The sequence below is a fragment of the Protopterus annectens genome, chromosome 13.part0, assembly GCF_019279795.1.
Source record: "Protopterus annectens isolate FY-2018-M chromosome 13.part0, PAN1.0, whole genome shotgun sequence".
NCBI classification, from domain to species: domain Eukaryota; kingdom Metazoa; phylum Chordata; order Ceratodontiformes; family Protopteridae; genus Protopterus; species Protopterus annectens.
In genome coordinates, this window is record NC_056747.1 from 252,937,655 (window position 1) to 252,949,417 (window position 11,763).

The 11,763-nt window shown below is 43.6% G+C and overlaps 1 protein-coding gene across 1 annotated transcript in view; it reads right to left on the minus strand.

Moving 5' to 3' along the window:
- Nucleotides 1–11,763, minus strand: part of STK11 (serine/threonine kinase 11) — a 1,536,697-nt gene that overhangs the window by 1,377,548 nt on the left and 147,386 nt on the right. The window lies entirely within an intron of this gene.

Below are 11,763 nucleotides of genomic sequence, written 5' to 3' on the forward strand. Positions count from 1 at the left end.
GAGGAGCCAGTCTAAATATGTAAACAACTGGAATCTTTGACGTCTCAGATGAGCCGTGACCACTGCCATACATTTGGTGAACACCCTGGGGGCTGTGGTGAGACCAAAGGGCAGAGCTCTGAACTGGTAATGACTGGCCACCACCTGAAAGCGAAGAAATCTCCTGGAGCGTCTGTCCATCTTGATATGGTAGTACGCATCCTGAAGATCTATCGAGCACATCCAACTGCCCTGACCCAGGAAGGGTGGAATGGACTGTAGCGTGACCATCCGAAACTTTGTTCTTTGTACAGATTTGTTTAGTCTGCTGAGATCCAGGTCTCAAGTCCTGTCTTTTTTGGTACCAAAAAGAATCTTGAGTAAGTTCTGGATCCGTGCTGGTCTGCGGGGACTTCCTGAATGGCTCTTTTTTCTAGCAGTTTTGAAACTTCTATTACTGCTTGCTCCTTCAGATTGGGTGGAACATCTGGAAGGGCCTTCATTGACTGTAAGGGGGATTGATGGAAGGGAATTTTGTAACCTCCGGATATAATGGACAGTACCCATCTGCCTCTTGTTAAATTTTGCCAGGCTTTTGGGTACAGCGAAAGTCTTCCCCCGACTGCTTACAGAGGTGAGCAGCCAGGCAACCCTTCAGGGATGTTGGAAGGGCTGGTCAGAGAAGGATTCTCTGTTGCCCTGGTTCTGCGGACCCCCTCTGCCATGAGGGTGGTGTCTATTATTGTTGTTTCCCCCTCTGCCTCTGGAGGAAAAATCACTACGTGTGTCAGGCAAGGCTCCCTGAGATTTGCGGAATCACATCTTCCCACTCTTCTGACCCTTGGGGTAAGGTCTAGAGGGAGTGGAAAAACGGACTCCCATGGCAGAGAGAATCTTGCCTTCTTGCTCACACCTAGTCAACGTGTCTTTCACCTGTGGCCCAAAGAGAAAGGAGCCATCAAAGTAGGTATTGGTGAAGGACACTCGAAAGGGTTCCGCAAAGTGACACAGCCGCATCCAAGCATGCCTACTGAGGGTCACACCTGTGCCCGCGGCTCTACTCGCTCCATCGGCTGCATAGGAAATGAGCCTCATGGAAGAGTTATCTACATAATTAAGAGTCGCTAGCTGGGAAGCTACTTTGGCTTGTACTCCCTCAGCTGTAGGATCTTGAAAGGTATCTTCAAGCTCTTTAAGGAGATCCCTTTGAAGGCGAGTAAAATGACATGGATAGTTCAGCGACCTCATAGAGAAGGTCGCTGAAGCAAACATTCACTTTCCGTACCTGCTCATCATCCTAGACTCCTTGTTAGGAGGATGAACAGATGAAGAGATCTCTGCTAACTCTTTTTTGGTGGCTGCTGCTACCACCATGGCATCAACGGGCACACCTTTAGAAAGGAATTGCTTATCCTGGGGGGCTGTAATACATTTCCCAGGTCTCCTCGGAGTTGGTTCCACTGTGTCCGGTGCTGACCAAGCCTTTCTTGCCACTACAGACATAACTGAGTCGAAAGGAGGAGAAACCCAGGAGGTGGAAGGTCGGGAACTGAAAGTGTCCAAGAATACAGATTCACCCTCAGTAGGGGCTACAGGATTTCAGTTCCCCCTCTGCCTAAACATTTCCAGGATGTCCGAAAAGGAAATATCTTCAGAGGGGGATCTCGGGGACCCTTCGGATTCATCTAAGTCTGTATCATAAGTGAGACTCAGGGGAGTCAATGTGCTTCCTCTTGTACTTCTTCCGAGGGGGCTCCTCTGAGTGATCAGGGGAGGCCTCGGAATAAGAGGAAACACCCAATGGGGTGTCCTGGGGCATCGGTTCCCTATGCTTGGGGTCTGGAGGAGGAGCAGAGGTTGGCACAGACACTACGGGGGACGGAGACAGTACGGCTAGTAGTGGAGCTGTCTGGGGGGACAGCACAGTCCGCATGACCTCAAAGGCATCCCTGTCTCGAGGCAGAGAAAGCTCCGGTTCCAAAGAAATAGGAATCTTTCTCCGCTCCGAGGGGGACGGCTCAGAGGCCGATGTTAGAGCAGAGATCACCTGCGCCGATGCTCCGAGAAGGAGAATGGGGTTGGACAAGGATCCGATGCCACTCGCCCCCTTGGAGCCGACGAGGGAGCCCTGGCGTCCAGATTCCTCGATCAAAGGGACTATCGAGGTAATCGGAGCCGAAGTCGGAACCAAAGGAGAGATGGTGATTGGAGCCGACGGTTCTACTACTTGAACCCCAACTAACTCTGGCTCCAAACTCAATGGAGTCAGAGGAGGAACAGAAAAGGAGGTGGATGGAGCAGATACCTGTTGAAGAGGGCTAGACAATAATTTTGCATGTGCCTGTGATTTAAGCAACCTACTCACTACTCTCTCCACATCATGATCAGACAGCTTAGAGGATCAAGAGGATTGTGATGAATGGTGGCTACGTTCACTTTGTAATAATGGAGACAGAGGAGCCAAATGAACTGACTCTAATGAAGGGGACCTCAGTGTCTTATGGCTCCGAGACGGCTCCGAAACATCGAATGGAGTCGACGGAGGGGTTGTCTTGTCAGTGCCAGCTGAAACAGACACACTCAGCAAATCCTGTACAGGAGTCTGCTCCGAAGGTGGAGCCGACGGTTTAGTGGATTTTGGGGATTTCACTGGCTGGGAACTCTTTGCCGGAGAATCCTGAGGCTTTAACAGACCCCTAAGGATCAATTTGTTCTTAGGCTCCTGCAGGACCCTTGGACTAAAGGCATGGCAAATAGAACAAGAGTCCTGCAGGTTAACAGAGCTCAAACAATAAACGCAGCTAGTGTGCCCATCTGTCAGAGACAAACTGACAGCATGAGTCACACTTTTTAAAACCAGATACTTTAGCTTCCTTAGACATGACCCAACTACAAAAAAAAAAACTAAGTACCACAAGGTAAACACAGACAGACAAATAAGTACTATTCTAACTAAGATACACCTATAAAAATACAATCTGTTTTTTCTTTTTTTTTTTTTTTTAAAGATAGCAAATAAAAGGGAAACTAAGAGGAACTAAGTATTTCAACAACACGTACATAATAAAACTAAGAACAGTAAAATATCTATTAGTTTAAAGGGTCTAAGAGAATATTTTTACACAAAAAATTGAAATATACAAGCCTGAGCCAGAAAACGATACACCTCGCAGCTGAAGTGGCAAATGAGATCTGGGTAGCGGTCACTAGGCATCATGGGATAAGGGGTAGCCTCGAGCCAGTAAACAACTCTTGAGCGATTGAAGATGGCAGAGTCGGAGCAGAGGATCGGCTCCGATCCCAAACAGCAAGAATAAAGGTGAGATAGACAACTTAACATCGCAGAACTCTCAAACTCCCTGGCACTAATAGAAGCCAGAAGAAGTGTGTGAAAGAAAAAAAATGAGAGTTAAGGCCTTTGGAGGGAGCAGTGATGCAAGCACTGGCACCATCTGAATCCTGCAACCCAGAAAAATATGACCCTGAGAAGGAGTCAGAAATAACTTTTTGAAATTTATAGTGAACCCCATGCTCTGAAGAAGGGATAAAGCAAAATGAAGATTTTGCAAACGGGTCTCTGGAGAGGACGTGTGAATCAAAAGGTCACCCAAGTTAGGAAATACTTGGTTTCCTTGAAGTCTGCAAAAGGCAATCATAGCAGCAAGGAATTTGGTGAACACCTTGGAGCAGGAGAAAAGCCAAAGGGAAAGCAGAGAAATAAAAATGCAACAGAGAAAAGCAAAAAGTCCTGAAAAGTGGACAGATTGGAATATGCCGATAAGCATCCTTGCAATCCAGAGACACCATATAGGCCTGAGGGAGCAAGAAAGGAAACATACTCTAAAGGGATAACTTTTAAAAGGAAGGTACTTTAGAAAAGTATTTAGAGGAGAAAAGTCTAGAGGAGGTTTCCAAGTGCCCTCTTTTCTGGGCACTAGAAACAGTTGGGAGTAGAACCTTTTCTCCCTCTGGGATACAGGCACCTCTTGAATAGTACCCTGAGACAAGAGATCTTGAACCTCTGGTAAAAAGGTAAGATGTTCCCAAAAAAGCTGAGGAATGCCCATAAACAGAGGACGGGATTTCCACACCATGAAGTACCCTTGACAAATGCTCAGCAGAACCCAAGAATCCTGAGTGACCTGTAGCCAAACCGGCAGAGACAGAGAAAGGTGAAGAGAAAGACGAATGTGGCTGGGAAGGGACAGGATAGTCACACAGCACATGGTTTGTCCACAAAGGAAGGCTTTGGAGTCCCTGAACATCGAGTAGCCTTAGCAGGAAGAATCAGTCTGCCACTCGTCTTACCTTTAGTAGAAGGACGTGCTTAGCAGGGTAGTTATTCTGAAATTTTAGGCACAAGAGAAACAAACATGTGTAAGTTCCCATAAGGCCTTACCCTTATCCAGAAGGGACTTAAACCAGCAGCAGCTTCCCCAAACAAAAGTTTAGAATCCAGAGGTGCATCCATCAACTTAGTTTTAATATCATCAGGTAGAGGTCGAAGCCTTAGCCAAGAATTCCTCCTCATAACTGAAACAAAATGAGCAGACCTAGAAGAGGCACCCACAGCATCATAACTACATTTAATAGAATGACAAATGACTTGAGAGGAAGTCTCTAGCAAAGAAACAGAAGTTTTACTGTCAGAGTCTGAAAAATCAGAAATAAGTTGACAGGCCTGAGAAAGAAGAGCCAAGACATACCTAGACATACGGGTCTGACAATTAGTAGCCCTAAAAGCTAGGGTAACAGAAGTGTAAACCTTTTTGCCCACTTGGGCGTGGTTTTTACTTCAGTCTAGAACAGAAGATGTTGAAATCGGATAACTAACAGGACATATAAAATACTGTATGATAACTGTAACAATCAATCAATCAGAGGCAGTTTGAAAAGATGGGGAAGTGAGACTGGAAATGCAATTTACAAGAGAACAATGAGATGACATATATATGGCTTTCGAATATGCAACAAAGTCTAGAAGGTTTAGGATCTTTGCTTGGAAGTGTTTGATTAGTATCGTTATATGCTAAGCAGATTTCAAAGAATTTTTCCTCAGGCAGATAGCAAATTCTTGGAGGTGTGATGGGGAGGAAAAAGGTAAATGGGAACATGTTTTGGGAGTGTAATGAGTTGGCAGTTTTTTAAAATTCCTTACAGAATACTCTATCAGAAATATTGGGTGTGTAATGGCTATAACTAAGGATACAAGTGTTTTTTTTTTTTTTTTTAAACAGGCGAAACACAGGATCTTAACTGCCTAGACTCAGTAAGGCCAAATTAAAATTTAATTATGTTGGCTGACAAAAAAACAATTACTAGAAAATGTTAATCAAAGTCTAAACCAACTATATTTAAAGTACTGAATATAAAAAAAATTGGAAAAGGGGTCTTTAGAAAACAGAAGTAGCACAGTATATAAAATATATGGAAATTGTGAAAATAGTACATGCAGAATAATGCTGAGGAGCTGGACTGAGGTTTAGGGAAAGGCTGGAATTATGCAATTTATGTAATGCTGGACTGGAAGCAGTTACAAAGAAATGATGTGATGTATAATGTATGTAAATAGAAACATTCAGTAATGATGTTAAGAAGAAAAAAAAAATCATCCAGGCTGCAAACTGCAATTGCTCTACGTTGGGGTGCACCAGATGACCCTGACACCGTCTTAATAGATCCACACTATATAGAAACTTGGTGGTAATTGTCCTGGGCCAATTCCATTAAAAGGGAGAACAAAGTTTGCCAGGAGCAAAAGGGGGTCCCCCACAACAACATTTCTGAATCTTCAGAAGTATTTTGGGTCTCAGTAGAAAGGGTGGAAAAGCATAAAACATTCTCATCCAAAGTAAGGAGAATGTGTCTGTTCTCCACGCACTGCTGCAAAATCGTCTCTAACAGAACTTTTTCAACTGTCTGTTTTGAAAGGAGGTCAATGGATCTGTTTGAGGTGTCCCCAAATCCTGGAAGACCCATGTCCTGACTTTCTACTCATGAACATCCATCCAGGATCTACTTAGCTCGTCTGCCACTATGTTTTGTTCTGAAGAGATGCATGAGGACTGAAAAGTCAGGAAATGCCATAAGGGCATCTCCCAGGCCATCACTGCCAACCAGCAAAGAGGGTGTGATGTTGTATCCCTTAGTTTGTTCAGGTACCACATAACTGTGGTGTTGCCTGTGATCAACAAAAAGGGACATGGAGACAATAAGCAGTGAAGACCTTTTGAGGGTTGAATCAATGCCAACATTTCTTTGATGTTTATGTGCTTTGCAGCATCCAAAGCTTCTATTTGCCTTACACGAACTCTCATGCAAAATCTGACAAAGCCATCTAGACGGAGTGAACTGGGATCTGGAGGGAGAAGGATAAGCATGGACTGAGAGGCATCTGATCCTTCCACAACTGTAACTCTCATTTCATACATTCCAGCATTGGTACCTGGAACTGTAAGGGATGCAGGTGCTGGATCCAATTTTAAGTACTGCTGAATGCTTTTCATGTGAAGTTTGACCAGTGATATCATGAGGATCATTGAGGTCATAAGGCTTAGAATTTTGAGAAAGTACAGTTGTGCAAAATCTTACCATAATGGTAGATGTTTCTCTCTTCACTGTTGCAGTATTTCTTGCAATAGGGATCCCCTGCCAAGGGCGGCCCAACGTCCATCCAGTACAACAAAGCCTTTAGCTTGCTAAGGGTACGCCAAATGTTACACGTATGCTACCCATATACAGCGTAGGGCATAACGGTGATGTCCAGATGTACCATCCTCAGAAATGGGAGCCTCAGCAGGAACACCAGTCTAACAGCAAGAGAAGAACCAGGCATATCTAGAAGGGAAAAGAAACCAGGAGGAGAAGGGAGGGAATGAATACTGCAAAAGTGAAGAGGACATCTACCAATATGGTAACATTTTACACAACTATACTACATCCTTCCATTTCACTGTTGCAGTATTCCTTACAATAGGCAGAGTGCAAAAGCTCAAGCAGGAAAGAGGGAGGAGGAAGGAACTCTCTAGGAACCCATAGGATGGACCTAGCAAAAGACAGGTCTAGCCCTGGATATCACATCCAACTTATACTGCTTGGTAAACTTTGCCAGAAGTCCAGGGATCTGCCTCAAGAATAGAGTTAGTATCTAAACCGTTGAAAAAAGTACCACAAAAACACAGCCCCAGTAGAATGAACCTTAAATGAAGAAGGAAGACTCTTGCCATGAAAGGAACAACAAAATTAAATGGCTTTAGATATCCAAAAAGAAATAGTTTGCTTGGAAAAAGCCAATCCCAAAGATCTAGGAAGAAAAGAAAAAGCTGATCATATTTGTGAAAAGCTTTGGTCTTGCCCAAATAAAATATGAGCTGTCTAGGCACATCCCAACTGTACAAAACTTTCTCACTTTCAGAGTGCAGAGGAGGAGGAAAAAGTGTGAAAATAAACAGACTGCTTAAGAGACGACTCATTCACCACTCTGACTCTGGGCATATAAGAAGGATTAGTAATAAAGTCCACTCTATCCTTATGGAAAACTAAAAATGGGAGAAAAGCTGTAAGGGCTTGAAGCTCAGACACCAGTCTGGCAGAAGTAAAGGCCAACAAAAGAGCAATCTTCCAAGAAAAATGTTGTAATACAATGAAGCTGAAGCCAAAGGCTCAAAAGGTGCCAGAGTCAATTTCTCCAAAACAAAATTAAGGTCCCAGGAAGGAGGGACAGGCTTCCTGGGAGGTCTAAAATGAAGGACACATTTACAAAATTGTTTAGCCTCAAATCTAGAGTCTAAAGAGGGGAACTAAATGCAGACAGGCAGAAAGAGTTGACAAGTGGGCCTTAACAGAAGGATATGCCAACCTACTAGTGAGCAATTCACACACGAGAGAGAACCAAAAGGAACATCTACAGAAAGTAGATCCAGGTTATGAGAAAGAGACCAAACAGAAAACCTCTTCCATTTGGATAAGTAGCATTTCCTAGTAATGGGTTTCCTGGCTTCCTGCAAGACACTAAGCACGTCTTCAGAAAAAAAGGTGTCTATATGGAATCAAAATCCTACCACCCACAGTGTCATTTGAAGAGTGAACAGGTGGAATTGGATGAGAGATCCCTTGTCTTGTGTGAGTAAGTCCACCCTGTGAGGTAACTTGTGATGACTCCCCTTGGCTAAATGCAGGAGGAAGAAGTAACTACTGCTGTCTGTGCCAAAATGGAGTCACTAGCAAGATTTTGGGAGCATCATGTTTCATCTTGAACAGGACTTTTAGAATGAGAGGAAGGGGAAAGAAGGCATAAATAAACATCCCATTCCAGGAAAGATAAATGGCATCTCCCTTCCACATCAGAAGACATTGGCCTCTGGCACAAAAAACAGGAAGCTGTCTGTAGGCAAATAGATCTACTTGAGGAGTACCCCACTGGTGGACAAAGTCCAGAAACACATCCTTGTAAAGCATCCACTCATAGGATTGTGATATGGACATGTTCAGAAAGACTGCCACAGTCTTTAGACCTGAGGGAATGTAAGCTGCCTGAAGGGTCACTTGATACTGGACAGCTAGTTCCCACACGAAGTGGTAACCTGCACAGGCGATAATATCTTGACCCCCCCCCCCCAATTTCTGACATACCACATCACTGTGGTAATATCTGTCAGTACCTTGAGGGGCCCTGGAATGATGAAGGGATGAAATGCTTGAAGAACAAAAGAGCTCTCATCGTTTTGACACTGATGTGGTCTTTCTCCTGTTCAAGAGACCAGAGGCCCTGCACTTTCAGAGAACTGAAGGAAGCCCCCCCCATCCTACATCTGAGGCATCTGTGAACAGCTCCTGAGAGAGAGAAGTGAAGGTTGAAAAGGAAGCCCTTGACTGAGTGACAACTGCCGAATCTATCACCGAACTTTCAGCTTAAGACATGGAAGAGACGACACTATGAAATCGAGAGGAATGATTTTTAGAAACCATTGATGCTTTCTCACATGGAGTTTGACAACAGGGAGCATAGGAACAGTGGAAGCCATGAAACCTAGAACTCTTAGAAGAAATTCCCTGGCTGCAATGGAGGCCAGAGGAAGAAGGGACTGAAAGCAAGCGATGAGAGTTAAGGTCTTGGAAGGAAGCAAGGATGCCATCATTGTAACAGTCTGAATCCTGCATCCCAGAAAGATAAAATCCTGTGAAGGTCTCAGGAAAGACTTTTGGAAATTTATACTGAACCTCCAGACTTTGCAGGAGGGAAATGTCAAAATTAAAATGCTGTAGTAGAATCTCTGGAGAAGATGCCTGAAAAAGTTATTGTCTAAGTAGGGAAAGACCTGCAACCCCTTTAGCCTGCAAAATGCAATCGCAGGAGTGAAGCATTTGGTGAATACCCTTGGAGCAGTAGAGAGACCAAAGGGGAAAGCAGAGAACTGAAAATGCCAGGAAGCAACAGAAAACAAATACTTCCTGAAAAGGAAATGAACAGGGACATGAAGATAAGCATCTTTGAAGTCCAGAGAAATTAGAAAAGCTTGTGGAAGCAGCAGAGGAAACAAAGTCTGAAAGGAAAGGACCTTCAGAAAGGTGTTTAAGTGAGAGAGATCCAGAAGAGGTCTCCAAGTTCTTCCTTTCCTTTGGACCAAGAACATTCTGGAATAAAAAGCCTTCCCCCTTTGAGAAACTAGAATTTCCTGGATAGTTCCCCCAAGTCAAAAAACCCTGAAGCAAAAAGGCTAATTGTTCCTCAGGGGGGATGAGCAATGATCATAAAAGGGGAAAGATTTCCAGACCATGTAATACCCTTGGTGAATGATGGAACAAACACAAAGAACCCAGGAATCTTGAGTAATCTTTAACCAAACAGAAAAAGACGGGGAAAGACGAGAAAGAGGAATGTGGCTGAGAAGTACAGAATAGTTAGACAGCACCTGGTTTGTCAGGAAAAGAAGATTACTGAGCTACAGGCCTAGTCAAAATAAACACTGCTCGTGATGGTATTTATGGAAAATCTGACTCCTGCAATGGCATTTACCCTTTCTGAATGACATGAACCCCCTATCTGGATGACATGAACCCCCAAGCAACAAAGGAAAAAAGATAGCAAAACCACAACAGCACAGTTATATGAAAATGGCTTGGCGCACTAGCAAACAAAGTGAGGGATTGGACCGATGAATGAAGATGGTGTTAGATCTGGTGGCAAAGAACTTCTGAGGATGGTAGAGCTGGACATCATCTTTATGCACTATGCTGTACGCGGAAAGCATGTGTGTGACATACAGTACACCCTTAGCTACCTAAAGGCTATGGTATATTGGCCGGACGTTGAGCTACCCTTGGGCAGGGATCTCTACTGTAAGGAATACTGCAACAGTGAAATGGAAGGACATACTCTCTTGCAAAAGCAGCTTTTTGAGAAGAAAAGTCCACGAACATCTTTGAAAAGTCAAGACTTTGTCTTCTTTTTTTCTGTGTCGAAGATTCACTGAAGAAGACAATTCTTTGACAAGGTAACATATAGGACTTTAGTAAATTCATACTGAAGTTGTAAGCGACTGGAATGTGACATCATCTTTCAGTTCTAAAGTCATCATGAAACAGTGGTCCGGAAGAAGGGGTAAGACCATATGCAGATTGAACATTTTGAATTTGGGTACTTTCAGAATGGTATTTAGGCAGGACAGCTCTAACAGTGGTCACTATAATAGATCCTTTTTGGAGTAAGAAAAAGATTCTGAAGTAAAATGCTTTTCCTCTGTGGTGCAGGAACTGGCTCTGTAACCCCTTCTATCAACTTGTGAAGGAGTACTGGAGAGAACAGACGTGGCTGGTCTGATGGGTGCATAGAGATTTCCCCTGAACTGAGAAGAATTCTGCCCATTGCTAAGAGTATCCCTCTCAATTATTCTCAGCACCCATTTCTCAGGGAGTACTTGTAGCAAGGTTGCTGGGTTGAGCAAAAGCCTAGGGGAATGGCAAAAAGGAGTAGGGGAGAAGGACAAGAGGAAGGGATGGTATGTCCAGAGTCTCAACAAAGTCATTATTTAGTAAGACACTCATTTTTGTTTTTGGAAAAGAACCCCCTTTTACTTGGTTTGAAAGCATTATCCTTCAGCCAATTCCTTTTGCTACCCTGACTCTTGTTGGGCTAAGGTTTTTGTGTGTTCAGCTCTCTGAAGTCTAATGCTTTGCTGGGAAGAACTTGGGAATATGAAACTCGGTGGCAGCATGACCAAACACAAATTCAGAACTTAAAGGAGCATTCAAAGTTTCACTTTTTAAAATTGTCAGAAAAATCTGGTTAAGTAAACAAGCACACCTTCTTAAAACAACGGAAGCGGCTGCACTTCTTGAAATTGTGTCTGCAATTTACAAGACACTCCTCAAAGCATGTTTCGAAACCCAAGTCACATTGGAAACAATCTCACTCATAACACTCCTGTACAGTATGCAAAGATGCAGCAAAGTCACCTAAACAACACTTTGGCAAGATAAACTTTCAAATAAATCCCTGGATTACAAGTCTAAAGACTAATTGGAGTTGCTCAGTAGTGATCAGGAATTCCTGAATAATGGAAGCAAGAAGGGACAACTGGTTGTGAAGAGGGTGTGGCATGCCTTTCAGAGGGGATGCATTTTCCCAGGACATTCCAAAACAGTCCTTGATGATGGAGAAGACCCACTTGTCTGTGCTGACAGCTTCCCATGAACTTCCTTATAGGGTCATTCACTCCAAAAATACACCACAAAGAACCAGAAAGAGAAAACTGAACACTGGAAATCTCAGTCTGTAAAATATAA